The sequence below is a fragment of the Eriocheir sinensis genome, unplaced genomic scaffold (assembly GCF_024679095.1).
Source record: "Eriocheir sinensis breed Jianghai 21 unplaced genomic scaffold, ASM2467909v1 Scaffold513, whole genome shotgun sequence".
Classification (NCBI taxonomy): domain Eukaryota; kingdom Metazoa; phylum Arthropoda; class Malacostraca; order Decapoda; family Varunidae; genus Eriocheir; species Eriocheir sinensis.
Window position 1 is genome coordinate 157,501 of NW_026111847.1, and position 22,500 is coordinate 180,000.

Genomic DNA, 22,500 nt, shown 5'->3' on the forward strand with positions numbered 1-22,500 from the left:
AAGTAGTAGTAGTAGTAATAATAGCAGCAGCAACAGCAGCAGTATTAGCAGTAGTAGTAGTAGTAGTAGTAGCAGTAATAGTAGTAGTAGTAGCAGTAGTAGTAGTACGAGAAGGAGGAAAAGGAGTAGGAGAAGAAGAAGAGGAAAAAGAAGAAGCAGAAAAAAACTATAATATTAATAATAATATAAAAAAATAATATGAAGACGAAGGAGAAAAGTATAAAAGAATATGTAGAAGAAAAACCGAGGAAAAGTTCCCCTACAAAGTAGCCCAATAAAAAGTGCGGCGCGGCGCGGCGCGAGGTTACCGACACGGGATGCGAGGCAATCAAAAGTTCCGGCAATGACTGCAAACTTTTCTTTGAACTCTCCTCTCATCGGGGCAGGAAACTGAGATGTGGGGGGAGGGGGGGGGCTACTGTGGAGTGTGTGTGTGTGTGTGTGTGTGTGTGTGTGTGTGTGTGTGTGTGTGTGTGTGTGTGTGTTTGTTTATTCTTTCCATGACTACGGTCATTCACATATGCTTAAGTCGTCTTTGTTTATTCAGCAGAGTAAGAACCAGCTGAATAAAAAATATAAATGAATAATAATAATAATAATAATAATAATAATAATAATAATAATAATAATAATAATAATAATAATAATAATAATAATAATAATAATAATAATAATAATAATAATAATAATAATAGTAATAATGATAATAATATAATAATAATAATAATTATAATACATTTTTCGACTGAGAAAAGATTGTATATTTGTATCAGTCAATGGCGCTCAAAATCGTGGTTGTTCGTATTATGTAAAGGTTGGTTACTCAAGTCTTCTGCTTTTCATCACATTTCTTGTTTTCCATGCTCACCACCTCATTTTTTGTTTATTTTTGTTCTTTTTTTCTCATCCTACTTTCTACCTATCCCTTCTGTCTTCTTTCTTTCTCCTATCCTCCTCTCTCCTTCCTTTCCCTCCCTCTCCCTTTTCTATACCTCCTCCACTTTTCTTACCCTTCCCTTCCTCTGCTTCGCTTCCCTTAAAATTGTGAACTGTGGCAACGAATTTATCACTCCTGTCTGGCGGCTGGAGCGGTTGACATCTCGTTAATACTCATTGATACTAGTTAATACTCGTTGGCGGTAGAGGTGGATATCTCGTCCATACTCATTAGACTCCGTTCCCTAAGTACCTAGTTATGATTCACTGTGAGCTAGGAAAGCCATGAGAGCCTCTACAGCGTAACTCTTCGTAAGGAAAGAGCACTATTTTCTCCTACTTACGAAAACCATAACACTAACCGGCCCAAGACTTATGCACTTGATACGGCGTAGCTCTTGATCAGGAAGGAACATTGGGCGCCCAAGCACACGCATTTGACAAGGCTTTCGTCGGGTTTTTAGCATTTCTACGGGTACTTTTATGACCCTGGTGGTAGTTTGACCCTTCCTCTGTACTCTAAACCAAAGATAACACTTATAAAAAAGCAACTGATCTCCTTTTTGGCCTTTGGAAGGAGTTGATGTGAGGGGCGGAAGCGTCTGAGAGCACCGACCATTATTTTCTCGTAAGCAGTGGTCGCCCGCGGGAAAAGGCGGCGGGGAGAACGGCTCTGGACAGGGCTGGGCATAGCAAGGTTGTCCGGGCGTCCTTGGGTAGCTGGCCGCCCCTACATAGCCAGTAAACGGCGGCCAGGGAGGGGACGGCGGTGGGAGGGCGGTGGCAGAGACAAAAAAGGGAAGGAAAAATGAGTGTAGCCGCCAAGAGAGAGAGAGAGAGAGAGAGAGAGAGAGAGAGAGAGAGAGAGAGAGAGAGAGAGAGAGAGAGAGAGAGAGAGAGAGAGAGAGAGAGAGAGAGAGAGAGAGAACCATTGATGATGATGACGATGATGTTGCCAGAAGTGTGTGCATCTGCGTATGTGTGTGTGTGTGTGTGTGTGCGTCCGTATGTGTGTGCGTATGTGTGCGTATGTGTGCAGTGTATTGATTCTTAAGCGATCTTTGGTAACACTTTGCAAGATGATTCCAGCGACCTTGTGTTGGGGGGGTGAGGGAAGGGGGGAAGGGGGGGCTGGAGGGGAGGAAAGGGGAAGAGAAGGGGAGTGACGACATGAATGGCCAATCTGTGGGGACTTAATGGATGGGGAGGATTGGGGAGGAAGGAATGGAAGGGAATGGGGAGAGAGGGACGGTGGAATATAAGGAAGGGAGGAAGAAGAGAAGGGAGGAGAAAGAAAGGGAATGGGAGGAGGGGAGGAAGGAAGAAAGGAGGTGATGGAGAGAGTGGAGAAGGGAGCGAGAGAATGGAGGAAGTGATGGAGAGAGGGAGTAGAGATTGCGGGATGGGAGGAGGGATGTGGAGAAGGGAGAGAAGAAGGGAAGGGGTAATGGGGATGAAAGGAGGGAGGAAAGAGAAAGAAGAGAGAAGAAAAGAAAGGAGAACAGAAGAATGGAATAGGTAGAAAGTAAGCTAAACAAGACAGGAGAGGGGGAAGAGGAGGAAGAGGAGGAGGCAAACTGGAATGAGAGGAGGGGAAGAAAATAGATAAAATGAGAGAAAGGAAAGTAAACAAGAGTGAAAGTGTGACAGAGAGAGAGAGAGAGAGAGAGAGAGAGAGAGAGAGAGAGAGAGAGAGAGAGAGAGAGAGAGAGAGAGAGAGAGAGAGAGAGAGAGAGAGAGAGAGAGAGAGAGAGAGAGAGAGAGAGACTATGTGTGGAGGTTTAGTCACGAAAGAATGAGGAAATGAGAGTTTAGTGCTATTGTTTGCAGGAAGAAGAAAAAGAAGAAGAAGAAGAAGATGAAGAAGAAGAAGAAGAAGAAGAAGAAGAAGAAGAAGAAGAAGAAGAAGAAGAAGAAGAAGAAGGGGGAAAGAGGCTGAAGGTAAGGAAAAGGAATGGGAGGGAAAAATGAATGTAATGACCGAGGAAGGGAAAGGAAGGTAAGAAGAAATTTGTTGAAGTCGGAATAATTATGGTATTGGAACAAGGATATAGAGAAGGGTGAGAAAGGAAAGGGAAGGGGAAGGAAGGGAAAGAAAGGGAAGGGAAGGAAAGGGAAGATGAGGGGAGGGAAGGAAAGGGAAAGGTGCGATAAAAAAAAGTGGGGAAGAGAAGGAAAGGGAAGGAAAGGGAAGGGAAGGGAAGGAATGGGATGGGAAGGGTAGCGAAGGAAAGGGTTAGGTGAGAAAATAAAAGTGGGGAAGGGAAGGGAAGAAAAGGGAAAGGAAAGAAAGAGAAAAGAAAGAGTTGGGAAAGAAATGGAAGGGAAAGGAAGTGAAGGAAGGGAAAGGAAAAGAAATGAAGGGAAGGGCACAAAAAATAGCAATCATAATAAAAAACACAGATAATAATAAGAAAAAAAAACGTGCTGGCAATCCGGAAAAACAAACGAAAAATAAAAATAAAATGAAAATAAAATAGTTGTCCGAAAAATACACTAAGCAACTTTTTTTATGATTTTTTTTAACTGTTATTTGATTTATGTGTTTTATTTCTTTGTTTATTTTCTTTTTCCCCGCGTGTTTGGTTTCGCTTGTCGGACCGAATTTTTGTCACCGCATCGAGAGGTTTAACGGCGGGGTGGTTTTTTTTTATTTATTTATTTTTTTTTTTTTTTACTGCTTCCAATTTTTTTTTTTTTTAAAGCGTGTGTCGATTCTGCTCCGCGTGGCGTGTTTAAATGTGTTTGTGTGTGTGTGTGTGTGTGTGTGTGTGTGTGTGTGTGTGTGAGGGGGGGGTTCTGTGTGTGTGTGTGTGTGTGTATGTGTGGTTGCAGTCATACACACACACACACACACACACACACACACACACACACACACACACACACACACACACACAATTACCTTCACCTTCTCCTCCCCTTTATCTCCCCTTTCCTATCTCCTTCCTTCCCTTCTTCTTACCTTACCTCTCTTTACCTATTCCTCATCCTACCCATTCCCTTCCACCCTCCCTTACCTTACTTAACTATTCTTACCAATTATGCTTTCTTTCTCTTTCCTTCCTTTCTTCCTCCTTTCCTTCTATTCCTCTCCTTCCTTCCGTACTTACTTACTTTCCTTCTCTCCTTTCTTCCTTTGCTTTCCCTCTGTTTCTTCTATCTCTCCTTCCTTAATTTTCTTTCCTTCTATCCTTCTCCTTCCTTCCTTTCTTCGTTTCCTTCCTTTCCTTTCCTTATGCTTCATCTTCCTGTCCATCCCTTTCCATTTCAATGCCTTTCCTACCTTTCCTTTTCTTCTCTTTTATTTATTTCCTTTTCCTATCCTTTTTCACTTCCCTTTACTTCCTTCCTCATACTCTTCTCTCCCTCTCCTTCCTTCCCTCCTTCCTTCTATTCGTATCCTTCCTTCCTTCTTCCTTCCCTCCTATCCTCCCCTCTCCTCACTAACCACATAGCTCGCTCTCATTCATACATCCTGACCTCACAGACACACCTTTCGTTCTACCTGTGCTTTCGTTCAATCAGCGCACGTGGTAGCAATTCACCTTAACCTGTCCAACCTACCTGTGGCAATTAGCTGAGTGGTGAGTGTGTGGGGAGGGGGTGATGGTTGGGGTGGAAGGAGTGTGTGTGTGTGTGTGTGTGTGTGTGTGTGTGTGTGTGTGTGTGTGTGAGTTTCTGGCAGGCTAACCTTTGAGCCGTATATTTTGTCGTATATGTGTGTGTGTGTGTGTGTGTGTGTGTGTGTGTGTGTGAGTTTGATTGATCCCTCTTTCCAAAATGCATGCGCACACACTTTCAACATCAGTAAATCTTGAAAGCTTGTGGGTTTTTTTATGTTTTTATTTTCTGCCGGCCAATAAAAGCTTTCCTCGTTGGCCAAAGTGAAAAATCGCAAACGGAAAAGCCAAAAAAAAGTTTAAAAAATAACAAAAATAAATAAAATACCTTCCCCCACTCAGTAAAATAAATAAATATACGAAGGAAAAAGGTAAATACAAGAAGGCAAACTCCGTAAAACTTATAGAGAGACGAATTAATAAGTGTTCCTTTGAGAGAAAATATAAAGTTGTCGGGGAAACTGAACTAAGAAATATAAAACGATGTAGGGGAAGAAATATATTATGAATCAAGAGTTATGTATTAGGAAATTGACCGTGAGAGAGAGAGAGAGAGAGAGAGAGAGAGAGAGAGAGAGAGAGAGAGAAAGAGGGCTTTAAAGCGGAAGCAGAAAGAATGGAGAAAAGAGAAAAACAGGGAGAGAGAGAGAGAGAGAGAGAGAGAGAGAGAGAGAGAGAGAGAGAGAGAGAGAGAGAGAGAGAGAGAGAGAGAGAGAGAGAGAGAGTATTGTAAAGCGGAAGCAGAAAGAGAGGAGAAAAAGCGGAAAACAGGAGAGAGAGAGAGAGAGAGAGAGAGAGAGAGAGAGAGAGAGAGAGAGAGAGAGAGAGAGAGAGAGAGAGAGAGAGAGAGAGAGAGCAGTTCATTGGATTACAACACCATTTAATTAAAAGGATAAAAACGTAATCAACGGAAACACTAATTTATCGAAACACTAAAATCTCAAGCTAATTAATGTTTTTTCTCTCTCTTCCTCCTTCCTCTCTTTTATTTCTCCTTTTCTCTTCTTTATCATTCTACCTTTCTATCCTTCTAATCCTTCTTATCCCTCCCTTCCTTCCTCCTCTCCTTTCCTTCAGTCCTTTATTCCTTTCTCCCTCCCTCCTTTCCTATCTTCGCCCTTTCTCTTCTTCCCTCCCCTTTCCTTTTTTCTTCCTTTCCTCCTTTTTTCCTTCCACCCTCCTCTTTTTCCTTTCCTCCCTCCCTTCCTTCCGCACCATTCCTTCCTTCTTTTTTTCCTTTTTTCTTCCTCTATTCCTTTCATTCCTCCATTCCTCATCCTTTCCTTCTACTCCTCTCGTGATCCTTACCTTCCTTTTCCTCCCTCCTTTCATTCCTTCCTTCTTTTCCTGTTCTCCTTTCTCCTTTCCTCCCTTCCTCACTAGTTTAGCCCGAAATCTCTCACCCAGAATCGCCACACGCACACAAAAGGCTCCGGAATTTAGCGTGTGGGCATTAGTCAGGGAGTGGCCGGCGAAGACATGAATTTCTCGCACTTTTCTGCAGTCTCTCATTGAATAGGAAACGGTAAAGGCGCGCGCTCGTCCGTTTTCTTTCACGCCTTTCGGTGCCTCTTTCCTCGCTCTCGTGCGGTGGCTGCGTAGTTTTATGCCACTTTTTTAAACGAGAACTGTTGTAGATTGGCTTGGGTATAGGGAATGGTTGAGGGGTGGTGTTGTTGGTGGTTGTTGGGACAATTGTGGAGGTAGTGGTAGTAGTTGTAGTAGTAGTAGTAGTAGTAGTAGTAGTAGTAGTAGTAGTAGTAGTTGGTGTAGTGGTAGTAGTAGTAGGTGTAGTGGTAGTAGTAGTAGTCACCCTTCAACCGAAACCATGCCATGACATGCAAGAGAGGAGGTTTCGTCTGCATGAGACATGATGAAGTGAGAGACCTAACAGCTCAAATGCTGAAAGAAGGCGAACACCTCGCCAGACGCACCGCTAATGTTTCGATCGAAGCTCGAGTGGATGTTAGCGCCAGAGGGTTTTGGACTCGTGGACAAATGGCATATTTTTACATAAGGATCTTCGATCCCATGGCCCATTGCCACAGAGACCTGACCCTCGATGCAGCCCACAGAAGAAACGAACAAGCGAAGAACAGAGCATATGAAGAAAGAATACAGGTGTGGACCAGGGCTCCTTCACCCCGTTAGTATTCACGACGTCGGGAGGGATGGGACCAAGGGCGCAGAGCTTCTACGCAAGACTCGCCGAAACATTGGCGGATAAGAAACAGCAGCCGAGAAGCAGTGTGATCGCCTGGATGAGATGCAGGCTGTCCTTCTCCCTCCTGAGGTCAACCTTGGTCTGCCTGAGAGGAACCAGGTCACCTGCACCCAAAACCACCCACATTGCCGACCTGGACTTTGAGGCGACGGTAGTTGATAGTCGTATCAACCACAAGCTATGTTAGCTTAAGAAAAATATGTTTAATAAGGTTTGTAATACTAAATAAAGATGGTTGTCGGTCACAGTCATTGGCGGGGTGGTGCCAATGAATTGCTTTGTGAAATGATGAGAAAAGATACCTCTCACATCGCAACTCTAAAGGATGGAGCACCGTAGTAGTAGTAGTAGTAGTAGTAGTAACAGTAGTAGCGTTTTGAGATTAGGAATAGCAGACTTTTTTTCTTTGTTATTTTTTATGTTTGTTATTTCTATTTTCTTTTGATTTATTTTACTTTTCACACTAATAGTAGTAGCAGTAGTAGTAGTAGTAGTAGTAGTAGTAGTAGTAGTTGCAGTAGTAGTAGTAGTAGTAATAATAATAATAATAATAATAATAATAATAATAATAATAATAATAATAATAATAATAATAATAATAATAATAATAGCAGTAGTAGTAGTAGTAGTAGTAGTAGTAGTAGTAGTAATAATAATAATAATAATAATAATAATAATAATAATAATAATAATAATAATAATAATAATAGTAGTAGTAGTAGTAGTAGTAGTAGTAGTAGTTGTTGTTGTTACTGTTGTTCTTCTTTTCTTCTTCTTCTTCATCTTCTTCTTGGTATTGTTATTGTTAGTGTTTCAGCTTCCACTGAAAGAAACACCTCAACTTCTCTCAACACTCTTCGTTTTCCCATGCAAGCATTTTTAACCCTAGACACAGAATATAAAAAATTCCACATTAATACGAATCATTCTCCTGCAAATTACACCTCATCAATTGGCTTATTTGTCACCTCGTATTAATTAGGCGAGCTCACCTGCACTCACAAAAGCCAATCAGGTAAACGTCATTGAAAATTGATGCAACATCCGTGATTGGTCAAAATGTTTCACCTATATATAACATTAGCCAACGAGATACTTCTATTTTTGTTGTTGTTGTTGACAAATCAATCTAACTAATGCCGCTAATATTAGGAAGGCGAGTAAGTAATGAGGGATGCTCTCTCTCTCTATCTCTCTATCTATCCTCTCTCATCTATCATCATCTATCTATCTATCTTTCTCTCTCTATCTCTCTCGCTCTTTCTTGCTTGTTCTTTCTCACTCTCTCTCTCTCTCTCTCTCTCTCTCTCTCTCTATCTATCTTTATCATCATATTTTTCTTGCTTGTTCTTTCTCCTAATTTCTATCTCATCTTGCCTTCCTTTCTATTTTTTTTGTTCTGTCACATTTTTTTCATTTTCTTTTCCTTTATCTCTTTATTCGTTCCTCATTACTTTGTGTCAGTTTTTCTTTCAGAACATACAGGGAACATAAGAACACTTGAGGTCTGCAAGAGGCCAGTGATAAGAACGTGTGAGGTTCAAGAGAACATGCAGAGGCAGCTCCTTTGACCCCCTCAAAGCTCCCATGTCTCTAACCCCACCTAATATGCTGCATGTCCATGAATTTATCTAGTCTATTTTTGGTCTTGACAATTGTGTTAAGGCACTCACCATGATGACTGCTGGGAGCCTATCTCCTCCATCCACCAATCTCTATTAGTAAACCAATTTTGCCTATGTCCCTGTTGAGATCTGAATTTATCCAAGTTTAAACCCGTTACTTAAATGTCCTACCGGTCTCTCTTACCAACAAAACCTTATGAATGTCCTCCCTTTAATTAAACCCTTCTGTCCATTTGATAAACCTCGATCTGTGGTTCTCCGCACCCTTCGCCTTTCTAGAGAATGCAAGGATTTAACTGTTTGAGTCTTTCCTGTATGTGTGAAGTTTCTCAACCCCTGAATCTCATCTTAGTCATCCTCCTCTGCACCGATTCTAACATTTCTGATATCCATTCTATAGTAGGGTGACCAGGAAACTGAAACCGCACATAGTCAAGATGTAGAGGGGTCCTAACTAATACTAAATATAGTTTGAGAGAAAGACTTCCAGGGCTTCTGTTGCTTTACAACTCATGAAATAAATCCCAGTACCCTATAGCTCCGATTTCTAGCTTGGAAATGCATTGTGCTTTGGACGGAGATCAGAGCTCTAAGACCCTAAATCCTCTCGCACCCTAGACCTACTTAGCAGGAAGTGTCATTTAAGCAATAGTTATGTGAGGAGTTGTTTCTCCTACACTCAAATACTGCACTAGAGGGAGAGAGGGGATTTAGGGGCAGGAGCATTTGTTATTTTTTTTCTTTTACTTTTTGCTGTTTGTTGTTTTGGATGTGAGCGTGTTTGTGTGTTAAAGTGTGTGTGTGTGTGTGTGTGTGTGTGTGGTGATTGTGTTTCATAATACTAGCTTTAGCAAAAATAGTTATAAAATTGATAATGTTGATAATAATAATAGCGTAGTAGTTGTAGTAAAAATAATAATAATAATAATAATAATTGATAATTTACAGACAATTAAAAAATAAGGAAAAAAAGAAAACAAAAGAAATAGGAAAAAGAAAGAGAGAGAGAGAGAGAGAGAGAGAGAGAGAGAGAGAGAGAGAGAGAGAGAGAGAGAGAGAGAGAGAGAGAGAGGAGTTTGGGTAGGAAAGATGAGAGAGAGAACGAGAAAGAGGGAAGTGTGTGGGGGGGGGGGGAGGGGCTAGGTGAGGTTGGCGGCGTGTGGCATCGTGTGACTCCCGGCGGACAGGTGAGAGTTAAAGGGCGTCAGTAGTGGTGGAACAGGAGTGGAGGGAGGACGCCGCACGCTCCGGCTCCTCGCCTTGTGCTTACTGTGCGGGCGTTCGCGAGTCTGGGTTTTCACTTCTCGTTGGCTTGTGTCGAGTCGGGCGGCCGCGGCGACTATCTGCCTGTCTGTCTGTGCATCCCTCGTCTGTGTTGCGTGTGCTGAGGCCTCCAGACACCGTATTAACTCGCCTACTTCGTTATATCTCTTGCCTACTTCGAAAGCTCCCGCGCCAGTGCTTAAAGAGGATAAGTTTTTCGAAGTACTGCTCGTAACAAGTTCGTGAGGGTCGCCTGGCTGTTCGCCTGATCCGCCCTGCACCGAGCTTCCTCCTGCATTGGACACGCCTCCTGTGGTCTTATTTGTCAAGGTGAGGTGGTGTGTGGGGTGTTAGTGGTTGATTTGGGGAGGCAGAAGGGGCGGAGAGAGAGAGAGAGCGAGAAGGGGAGAGGAAGAGGGAGAGGGGGATTTAGGGGGCGGGAGGGAAAAGGGTCGCATTTGTTATTTTTTTTTTCTTTTACTTTTTGCTGTTTGTTGTTTTGGATGTGAGCGTGTTTGTGTGTTAAAGTGTGTGTGTGTGTGTGTGTGTGTGTGTGTGTGTGTGTGTGTGTGTGTGTGTGTGTGTGAGTGTGATTGTGTTTCATAATACTAGCCTTAGCAAAAATAGTTATAAAATTGATAATATTGATAATAATAATAGCGTAGTAGTTGTAGTAAAAATAATAATAATAATAATAATAATTGATAATTTACAGACAATTAAAAAATAAGGGAAAAAAGAAAACAAAAGAAATAGGGAAAAAACAAAAAAAAAGAAAGCAGGGAAAGAAAGCAAGTACAAGAGAGAGAGAGAGAGAGAGAGAGAGAGAGAGAGAGAGAGAGAGAGAGAGAGAGAGAGAGAGAGAGAGAGAGAGAGAGAGAGAGAGAGAGAGAGAGAGAGAGAGAGAGAGAGAGAGAGAGAGAGAGAGGGGGAGGGAGGGAGGAAAGATGAGAGAGAAAGAACGAGAAAGCAGGAGGGGGGGGGAGGGAGGAGTCAGGTGAGGTTGGCGGCATGTGGCATCGTGTGTGGCATCGGACTCCCGGCGGACAGGTGAGAGTTAAAGGGCGTCAGTAGTGGCGGAACAGGAGTGGAGGGAGGACGCCGCACGCTCCTGCTCCTCGCCTTGTGCTTACTGTGCGGGCGTTCGCGAGTCTGGGTTTTCACTTCTCGTTGGCTTGTGTCGAGTCGGGCGGCCGCGGCGACTATCTGCCTGTCTGTCTGTGCATCCCTCGTCTGTGTTGCGTGTGCTGAGGCCTCCAGACACCGTATTAACTCGCCTACTTCGTTATATCTCTTGCCTACTTCGAAAGCTCCCGCGCCAGTGCTTAAAGAGGATAAGTTTTTCGAAGTACTGCTCGTAACAAGTTGGTGAGGGTCGCCTGGCTGTTCGCCTGCTCCGCCCCGCACTGAACTTCCTCCTGCATTGGACACGCCTTCCCCTCCTGTGGTCTTATTTGTCAAGGTGAGGGGTGGTGTGTGGGGTGTTAGTGATGATGGTGGTGATGGTGCTCGTGTGAAGTTTTGGGATGTTGGGAAGATTGTGTGGGGGGGGAGAAGTTAAGTGTTTGTATGTGTGTGTGTGTGTGTGTGTGTGTGTGTGTGTGTGTGTGTGTGTTGATTAGAGGTTAGTGAGTGTGTATGTGTGTTTGTGGTTTTACTTTGAGTGTGTTTGCGTGTTGTGTTTGTGTTGTATAAGTTTGTGGGTGTGTTTCTATTCGTTAGTGTGTGTGTGTGGGTGGGTGTGGGTGTGCTTAATGTGCCTTGTTTTTTTCTCTGTTGGTGTTGGTGTTGTCATGGAAGTTGTTTTGTGTTGTGTGTGCGTGCGTGCGTGCATGATGTGTTCGGTTGCTGTTGTTGTCGTTGTTGTTGTTGTTCCCCTGCATTTAAATACCTGACGTTTTATGTAGTTTAAAACCACGTTACTTGCGGAAGGGAAGGGAAGCTGATGGCGGGCATTGTTTTTGTTTTTCTCTCTCTCTCTCTCTCTCTCTCTAGACCTCTCTCACACACACACACACACACACACACACACACACACACACACACACACACACACACACACACACACACACACACACACACACCGCTATCCCTTCTCTCTCGTTATCTTTCTCTATCTATCTATCTATCTATCTATATTTATATCCACGGGTAGTTTTATAGCCCTGGTCTGACTCTTCTTCTGTACCATGACGCTAAAATAACACTCATTAGAACCCGACTGATCTCCTTTTTGGCCTTTGGAAACAGATGACGTGAGGGAGCAGAAAGAAGGAAGGGAAAATCAACTCAAACCAACCTAACACTAGAGAGCCGCGTACTCGTACCATCTCCTGAACAGTGTTACATAAAGGCCTGATCTGTGCCGGGTTTTAGCGCTGAGGATTGATAGGCAAGTGACGTGCGAGTACAGGGCGTGATCGAACCTTGGGGCCGAATGTTATACGCGAATGTTATTACAGAGGCTAGGTTAGGTTAGGTTAGGTTAGAGGCATGATCTGTACCGGGTTTTAGTGCTGAGGATTGATAGGTGACTTACGTGCTAGTAAACAGCGTGATCGAACCTTGGGGCCGATTCGTACACGCGAAGGTTACTGTTAGAGGCTGTTGGTGTAGAGAGGAGTCCTTGATCCTTAAATGAATGCGTGGTGGTGGTGGTGGTGGTGATGTTTCCAGCTAATTAAACGTGAAGGTTATTCTTGATCTCTATTGTTTCTTAATGACCGTGAGTGTTGATTAGTTTGCCCCCACGTTGAAGGTAATTAATTGCGTTTATTGCTGGTGTTGTTGTTTTTCTTTTGATTCATGACTTACGTGTTTGAAAATGAAGAGTAGAAGTGATAGAAGTGTGAGAGTATGAAAGATGTTTTTGTTGTTTTCTGTGTGTGTGTGTGTGTGTGTGTGTGTGTGTGTGTGTGTGTGTGTGTGCGCGTTTATTTGTTTTGGGTGTGTTTTTAAATTCTAGTTGTTTTGTCGTGTCTCTGTGTGTGATGTGTGTTGTTTTCGTTTTTTTTTTTTTTTTTTTGTCTCGTTACGTGATTTTGTGTGTGTTACCTTCGTTTGTGTTCTGTTTTGTGTCGTCGTTGTTGTTTGTGTTCGGTGTTGTTTATTGTGTTCTGTTTTACGTGTGTTTTGTGTCGTGTGTGTGTGTGTGTGTGTGTGTGTGTGTGTGTTATGATCTGGTTTGTGTTTTCTGTGTCGTGCGTTTCGTGTTCTCGGTGTTTCAAGTCGTTGTGTTGCGTTGTGATAAATCCCATAGTCTCTTAACACCTCCGTAACACCATTAAACCTTCCCTACCCCGCTCACCTCACCCCAAGACACCTGTGATCACCTGCACAAACGTTCCCTCTACTTAGATACAGCAGTGAGCGTCCAGGTGAGAGCGTGCGGCACCTGGGCTAATGACTGAGGTGGATTAGCCTCACGCAGCGCACCTTGAAGTCAGACACAAGAGCAAGTGTGTAAATGGAACCGTGATTATAATATTAAGTCATTAGAAGTACTCCCCACAGGACACCTTTGGGTCACCTGTAGTCACGTGTTGCATTAGTCGAGCTCAGGTATTGGGCATTGTATTAGGTGTGTAAATGGGACTAGAATTATCGTATTAAGTCATTAGAGGTACTCCCCTAGCACAATTTTCTGTCACCTGTAGTCACGTGTTGGATTAGTCGAGCTCAGGTGAAAGGTATTGTAGTCCATTAGGTAGAAGACATTGTATTAGGTGCATTGATTGGACCAGAATTACAGTTGAAAGATAATGTATTGGGAGTATAAGCTTGGTTACAGAGTTACCTTTAATCACGTATTGCAGTAGTCAAGATGTGGAATAAAGCATCGTATTGGTAATGGTATTGGTTAAGTTCACACCCGAGACAGTTGGGTCACCTCTAGTCGCCTCTTCATTGACGGAAAGCCTCGCGTCCTCCAGCCTGACCTGCAGATCTGCCCGTGTGAAGCGGTGCAGCGAGGAGCGCGTACCGTTTCCTGCTCCCCCACACTGCTGGATGGCGTTGAGGGGGTGGAGGGCTCACTTCTCCTAAATATCAGTATTGCGTCTTGTTAACGTTGGATGAATACAGTGATGCTCTCAGTGGCAGGAGCGGCGGTATCACCTGTCAGCGAGGAGGAAGGTAACCATAGGGCGGAGCCAAGGGAGTGACCTTACAGCGACGTCACAATACGTTCGCGGTGAAGGGCAGCTCCTCGACGTTGAATTTTACGTTTCGCATAAGAGGGAAGTGCCTTGATTATTCACTTTTGTTAATAGACAATAGACAATAGAGATCTGAAACAATCTCTTGCAAAGTGTGAACCTAATCCAACCATTTGTTGCAAAGTTATTCCCGTAAAACAAGGGAACGCGGCCTCTGAAAGCCATTGTAGTCCGTCTCATTCCTTGGGTCACCGCTAGACACGTGTTGCAGTAGTCAGGCTCGGATATAAGGCCTCGTATTAGGTAAAGGGATTGGTTTAGTTCACACCTGAGGCCGTTGAGTTACCTTAAGTCACCTTATTAAACGTTGAATGCAGTTTGGTCACGTCTCATACCTTGGGTCACCGCTAGGCACGTATTGATATAGTCCAGATGGGAACAGATGGCGTCCTGTTACGTCAGCCATCAAATGTGCTTATGTTTTCTTACCTCACACTTTGGAACCACCTGCGAGCCACCTGGACGCTCTTTAGAATAACTTTAATCACCTCCCGTTTGAAGTGAGACAGAGCTACAAGTCCAGCCAGCCTACCTGTCACCTGTAAATCACGCTCCTTATAGTTAATTAACGTTACATTCGTCCAGGTGAGCGGAGAATCACTTTATTGAGTTATTTAAGTTAGTTTGTCTTCAAGGCGCTCACCGTGATTCACCTGTAATCGACGCGAGAGCTCACCTGTCACTAGCAATCCACGTCCCTTGTAGAATGACGTTACAAGATTAAGATGAGTGAAAGAAGAACCGTTTTAAGACCTTTAGCTATTTTATTCTCACGGTACACATTGAAGTCACCTGTAATCAACGCGAGAGCTCACCAGTTACACCTTGTCATCCACGTACCTTGTAGAATGACATTACAAGATTAAGATGAGCAAAGCAAGAGCCGTTTAAAACTTTAAGCTGCTTTTTTTCTCACGGTTCACCTGAGAGTAACGCGTAATTAGTGTATATGTCATGAAGGAACAGGTAATTAAGGCTCAGGTAACAGCAGAGGACGTCTTAATGAGCTGCTAATTACGAGGAGTCACCCAACACTCAGCCTTTAAGCTCCAGACCCTCGAGGCAGGTGTCACAGAGGCTTAGCTAGGTGTTCTTCGGCGCTACCGACTCATATATTAATTATTTATAAAGGCCGAAAAAAGAAGGAAAATGCGTTCTCTTGTGCGATTTTTAGAGTTCGTGGTACAGACGCGTTGTCAAACTCCCACAAGGGTAAAAAAAACTACCCCTGGAATGTCCCGCAACTCCTACGAAAGCCTGTTATATGTGTGTGCTTGGGAGACTAAATGTTTAATAATATGGGACTGTATGAGAGGTAAAACGCGTTGTCGTGAGCGTTATTTGAGTTCATGGTACAGAAGCTTTGTCAAACTTCAACCCGGGTCAAAAAACTACCCCTGGAATGTCCCTCAACTCCTACGAAAGCCTGTTATATGTGTGTGCTTGGGAGACTAAATGTTTAATAATATGGGACTGTATGAGAGGTAAAACGCGTTGCCGTGAGCGTTATTTGAGTTCATGGTACAGAAGCTTTGTCAAACTTCAACCCGGGTCAAAAAACTACCCCTGGAATGTCCCACAACTTCTACGAAAGCCTTGCCAAAAGTGTGTGTGCTTGGGCGACGAAATGTTCAATAATATAGATCCAAAAAAACAGGTAAAATGCGTTCTCCAGAGTATTTTTAGAGTTCGTATTCTAGAAGCCTTGTCAAGCTCCCACCACGGTCAGGAAACAACAACTGGAAAGGCCCACTACAACTCCTACGAAAGCCATGTCCATTGTCTATGTCTGTGCTTGGGCGACGAAATGCTTAATAATATGAGGCGTAGAGGACGAGACGCAGTATTACACCACATTAGAAGTGATTAAGGTAGAGGGTACACACGTGGCTTCCCTTACCATATTATCGCCGCTGAGCCTTCGTGCGGCACATCAGCAGACCCAAGGAGAGTCCGTATTGGGGAAAGCTGATCACCCTCTCGAGGTAAAAATTGAAGGTCGGAGATTATAGTGTTGCCACAAGCGTCAAGGATATGCGATTTTTTTCTCTCCCCCGGTAAAAAGACTCCGAGAAAAATAGTCTTGCCAGCTTCACATCTTTACGATACGTGGAGTAAGAGGAGCAGGAAAGGAAAGATCTTGTAATGGGATGGACGCTGCTGTTACTAGAGGATGAACGTCACGTCAGCTAGTATCGAAATAAGGCTTGACATTGTAGCAGAAAAAAATGGGAAGCCACGCAACAAGGGGAGTAGAGTAGGAGAAAACACTACCTCCTCCCCTTCCCTTTCCCTTCCCTTTCCTTCCCTTCCTCTCCATACTTTCCACATAATAACCCGGGAAGTGAAAGCAACTAAGCGCCGTGATAAAGGATGTTAACGGCTGCGTGTCTCAAAGGGGTGAGAAAGAACTGTACAGAACGTTCACTATTGAAAGGACACGGACGAAAGAGAGGAAATTCAACCCACTTTCCCCTCCGTACAAAAACTACGCCTAATAATTCACTGATAAGCTACGAACCGCCATTTAAAGAACGCTTACAACCATCACAAGGAAGGAAAGAGAGAGGGTCACGTAAAATACTTTTAAAAGAAGTTAGACAGAGAGGGAAATAATGACTCCCATCCCCTCCGTACATACACTACACCTAATAATTCACTGATAAGTCTCTAAAACGCCATTTAAGAAAGCTTGCCTCACTACACGGAAGGAATGCGAGTCACTTAAGATACTATTAAATGAAGGTAGATGGAAAAGAGATTGATGCCCTCTTCCCTTCCTATGGTACGCGAACAACCATTTAAAGAAAGCTTGCCATTGGGTGGAGAAGTGTCTTGATGCCAACTGCGATATCAAAGGGGGAGAAAAGAGAAACACTATTACACGTTTACTACTGAAGGGACGGAGACTAAAAGAAAAGCAGAAGAAAAGCATGCGACCACTTTCCCCGCCGTTCAGTTCCCTCTTCGCATAATACCTGAGGAAGAGAAAGCAAGAGGCCCCATAACTTAGGATGAGCCCGCGATTCGAGAGGGGAGAGAGAGAGAGAGAGAGAGAGGGAGAGAGAATCACGCAGCAAATAATATCAATACGAGAGACACTAAGAGAGAGAACATGCTGCCTCTCCGCCTCTGTCTCTCTTTCCTCCTCCCCTCTCCTCTCTCCACATAAACTAAGGACAGAAGGGAAGAGCAGGAATATACTTTAGCGTAATATTGATGGGAGAAAGACCAAGAGAGGGAACATGCAGCCTCTTCCCTCCTTTCTCCGTTCGTAATACCACATAAACAAAGGGTAGGAAGTGATAAACAGGTACTAATGAAGCAAGACGGAGAAATAGGAAATACTGCTTGTCCCCTCTCCGCACAGAGGTAATACAAGGAGTGGCGGGTATAGTTTCTCGTCCTCACTTTATAACACAATACTACTGATACTACTACAGCAACACCAAAAAGAACCGTACTAAGCGAGAGGAAAAATACCACTCCCCTCTCCCCTCATTCAGTTCTTTTTACACATTAACCGAAGAAGTGGGAGCGGATCAAGCATGTTCGGCGCGATCTTGAGAGGAAAGAGAGACAGCCAGATCGCATACTGTGGCGACTATTCTTGGACGCTTTGGGCTTTCACACGAACTATTTCCGAAGGCCACAAGGGAGATTAGTCCGGGTTCTCATGAGTGGGCTTATCACGTTCATGGTGCAGAAGCCTTGTCAGACTATCACTAGGATCATAAAACTAACAATTGGAAATACTAACACAGCCTCTACGTAAGCTTTGGCAAATGTGTGTGTGTGTAGGAAATGTTTGAGAAAATAGGCCTAAAACGAGGTAGCTTTCACGACATTCCTACAGCATGATTCTGCAACATGAGCCCGTATTTTTAAACATATGAGCACCTTAAGGGGCTATTACACTGGGCAAATTTTCCGTGGATCTTCAGTCAAGCCATGATTTACGATAGCGTGGTTCTCATTTGTTTCCTATTATTGCTGCAGATGATGATGGTGAGTAATACCGTCGTCCTTCGGTGAAATCTACCGTAGCTTTGGAAGATCGTGGACACGTCGGAAAACCACGGAAATATGAGAACCACGCCAGCGGAAATCATGGTTTGACTGTAGATCCACGGAAAATTTGCCCAGTGTAATAGCCCCTTTAGTCCCCTTGTTTGAAAAGCCTCACGTAGAAGTTGCTGTGATTTCCATGGAGTGTCTTGTGATGCTGGTGATAGTTTTACACGGCTCCTACATCTTGAACGGAAAAAAAAAACTAATGAAAACCCTGTTGATCTTTTCTGTGGCCTTACAAAATAGTCGCAATGGGAGAATTAGGACCATGATATAGTTAGTTCGTATTCACAGTTAATGGGAACTTACGCAAGCCCTAAACCATGAGTCATTAGTGTGTTTGATGATCATTATAACGACTTACATGGACGCAGAAAGGTAGAGTTGTATTCATAACACCTCTATAGAAGCATCAGGTTAGATATAAGGTCATATTCTTAAACATTTCGGAGCTCAAGCACACATATTTGACAAGGCTTTCGTAGGAGTTTGGGGCATTTCCAGGGGTAGTTGTATGACCCTGGTGGTAGCTTGACCCTTCTCCTGTACCCCGAACCAAAGGAAACATTCATTATAACACGACTGGTCTCCTTTTCGACCTTTGGAAATAGCTGATGTGAGGGATGGAGACGTCTGACGATACCATGTTTTTTGAGGCTATTCTTGAAACGTTTATTGTTTTCACCGAGGCGGACTGAAGGCTTGGGAATAACGGGGAACTGCTCTTTAAATTATGGCTCAGTGTTCCGTCCATGCCAATAAGTAGCTTAGTTTGTACTGATTGCAATAACGAGGGAATGTTTACGTAAGGTTTCGAAGAAGTAAAATTGTACTAGTGATTCGTTTCCCTCATTTATTATTCTTTTATTCACTTAACGTTTCTTCTTCGTAATAAAACAAGGAGACAAAAAATAAATCCACCATCCCTGTTACCTCTTTAAATGCCTCAGTGTGTTATAATTGAAGTCCTTAGTAGTTATTAGAGGAAAACAAATTAAATAAGAAACATGACGTAAGTGAATAATAGAGACAGGGCGGAAAGAAACTCCATCAGTCACTTCATCTCCTTAAGTACCTTGGTTAGTAGTAATTAAAGTCATTAGTTTCTATTACATGGGAAAACATAAAGAAGAGGCATAAGAGAAGTGAATAAAAGAGAAATAAGTAAGAAATAAAAGAAATCTCAGCCCTTTACATAGCTTTCATATATTAGTTTAAACCCTTCAAGAAAGAACAAAATACGAAGAAAAAACTTTACCTCATCAAAAAAAGGAAATAGGAAATAAATACTTCTTTCCCATTATGTCTCTGAGTAGCTTAGTTTGCCTTAATTGGCGGCGTATTTTTCCCGGTAAAGAAAACGGGGCGAGGCTTAAAAGCGGAAAAAGCCTTGGTACGCTTTTAGTGCATTAAGGGTCGTAGTGATTAAGTTTACGAGACGCCGCGTTAAACGAAGCCTCCGGTATTTTTTTTTTTTTTTCCTGCTTACGGAAGGGAAAAAAAAAGAAAAATTCGATATGCGTTTACAGGAAAATGTTGGTGTTGTGTTGCGGGAAACTTTTTGCGTTGTGGCTGTGTTAATCTCGCTCCAATAAGAATGTAATGGATTTTTTTTTTTTCTGCAAAAAGGAAAAAAATCGTATATACTGAAGATTATGTAAAAAAAAATAGTTTCTTCATCATATCACCTGCACTAATATTTACGCACCTGTTTGTGTATTTATTCCATGTGGTGTGTGTGTGTGTGTGTGTGTGTGTGTGTGTGTGTGTGGGCGAGTTTTTTGTGTCACACGTTAACAGGAAAACAACATCCTTCCCACGCTTGCTCGGGGCAGAGAGAGAGAGAGAGAGAGAGAGAGAGAGAGAGAGAGAGAGAGAGAGAGAGAGAGAGAGAGACACACACACACACACACACACACACACACACACACACACACACACACACACAGACGGACAGGTAAGACAGGTAAGAGATGGACCTATTAGCCGCCAGGTGGACAGGGACACAGGTGGGCAGGAAACACGACCAACAATTCTCTCTCTCTCTCTCTCTCTTTCCTTGATTTCTTGTTTTTTTTCCTTATTTTTAGCTTCCTATTTTTTTTTCCTTGTTTCTTTTCTTTCTCTTTATTTCTTTGTCGTTTTCCCCGTTTAACTTTTTCTTCTATTCTTTTCGTGGTTTTCTTTGCTGTTTTTATATACCAACCTATACATATGTCCCTTCCACTCCCTCTCCTCGCCAACCCATCACTTACCTGCAAATCTTCCGTCTTTGCGTCCTTCTTACGTACAGAAGCGCCTCAGATCTTCCTTCCCTCGGTCTTTCCTTACGTACAAATCTTACTTTTCGTCTTCCTTACTAACATATCTCCCTTCTTTCCGTTTTTCTTGCCTACAAACCACACCTCTTAACCCCTCATTTCCTCCCTCCTTCCCTTCCTTTTTCCCTCCCTCCCTTACCCTTCCTTCCATCCCCCCCCTCGCCCAGCTGTTCCCTTAGTGTGGGTTGCATATTGAGTGACTTTCCGGTAAAAAAAACTGGGAAAGTCAGGTGAGGTAACCCGGATGTGGCGACCCCGACAGGTGACACAGGTATGCGGCGCCTGCACACGAGGGTCAAGGGCGGGGTGACGAAGTTGAGCGCCGAGGCAATGAACTCTTTAGACATTCACTCTTTACTGTTATGGGCTTCCCGTGAACGCCCTAACTGTTTGACTAAGACGCCGTAGATGGTCAAGTACATTCGTTATTTCTCTCTCTCTCTCTCTGTCTTATTATACCTTAGATGATGATAATGGTGATGAAAATAGTTGCTGTAGTAGTAGTAGTAGGTGTAGTAGTAGTAGTAGTAGTAGTAGTAGTAGTAGTAATGATAATAATAACAACTAGAACAACAACAACAACAATGATAATAATGAAAATAATAACAGTAATAATAATAATAATTACACCAATAATGATAACACTCACCTTTGTATCTCCCAGGTGAGTGTCGCCGTGGGTGGATGCGCCGCTCAGGTAACTCCACGCACTGCACCTGTGGCGAGGCGGTAATTGGCTGCACACCTGACTGGCGGACACGTAAGGTTGGCTGATCCCGCCGTGATTGGGGATTGGCCGACCCAGGTGAGAGCAGAAGGCGAGGATTAGGAGGGGGGTGGGGAAGGGGAGGGGAGTGTGAGTGTGGTGGGATTGGAAAGGTGTGGGGGGAAGGGGGGCTGGGGAAAAGAAGGGGTTTGTGTTAAGGGAAGTGGAGAGGAGGAAGAGAGGTTGGGTGGGGGGTTGTGTGGGGGGAAGGAAGACATTGCGTGTGGGGAGGGAAGGGGTTGTGTGTGTGTGTGTGTGTGTGTGTGTGTGTGTGTGTGTGTGTGTGTGTGTGTGTGTGTGTGTGTGTATTTGAGGCTGTTTTCTTTCTTTGTTTCCTATTTTAAGTTTTTTTTATTATACATTATGTTTTTTTCTTATTTCTTATTTTCTTTTTTAGGAGTGAATGTATTTGAGTTTTCTATTGTTTTTTTCTGTTCTATTATTGTTTTTCCTCCTCTATTCTCATTCTTCATTCTCCTCTCTCTTCTTCCCTTTCTTCTTCTCTTCTCTATCATATTCATCTTTTTTTTCTTTATCTTGTTTTGTTACTGTTGTTGCTCTTCTTCAACTTCTCCCTCTTCTTCTTCTCCTTTTTCTTCTTCTTCTTTTTGGTCTTGTTCCTCATAATCTTCTTCTTCTTCTTCATCAACATCATCTTCTTCTTCTTCTTCTTCTTCTTCTTCTTCTTCTTCTTCTTCTTCTTCTTCTTTTTGGTTTTGTTCTTCATAATCATCTTCTTCTTGGTCTTGTTCTTCATCATCTTCTTCCTCTTCTTCTTCCTCTTCTTCTTCTTCTTCTCACCCTTCATCTCCACCCTCAGCATCATCATCATCACCTGCTCTTCCCATCATCATTACCCTTCATCTTTCCCCTCGTTCTCCTTTTCGTCATCATTGTAATCATCATCGATCATCATAATCTCTCCTCCTCCTCTTCCTCTTCCTCTTCTTCTTCCTCTTCTTCTTCCTCTTCCTCCTCCTCCTCCTTGTCATTGTCTTTCTCCTTCTCTTTCCCTTTTGTCGCTTTTAACTTTCTTTTTTTTTTGTCTTCTTTTTCGTCTTGATTCTTCTTGTTCTTCTTCTTGTTCTTCTTCATGTCCTCCTCCTCTTCCTCCTCCTCTTCCTCCTCCTCTCCCTCCTCCTCCTCCTCCTCCTCCTCCTCCTCCTCCTCCTCCTTCTCTTCCTCATCTCCATCTCCTGAAGCAATCACCCATTCTTAAGACTCCATCTTCATCTGTTTCCTCCTCCTCCTCTTCTTCCTCTTCCTCCTCCTCCTCCTACTCCTACTCCTCCTCCTCCTCCTCCTTGTTCTCTTACGACCGTCACAAACAGTCAACCTTTTCTTATACATTTTCATCATCTGCCTCCTCCTCCTCCTCCTCCTCCTCCTCCTCCTCTTCCTTCTTCCTCTCCCTTCTTCCTCTCCTCCTCAAGTGAGATCAGCATTTGAAGCTG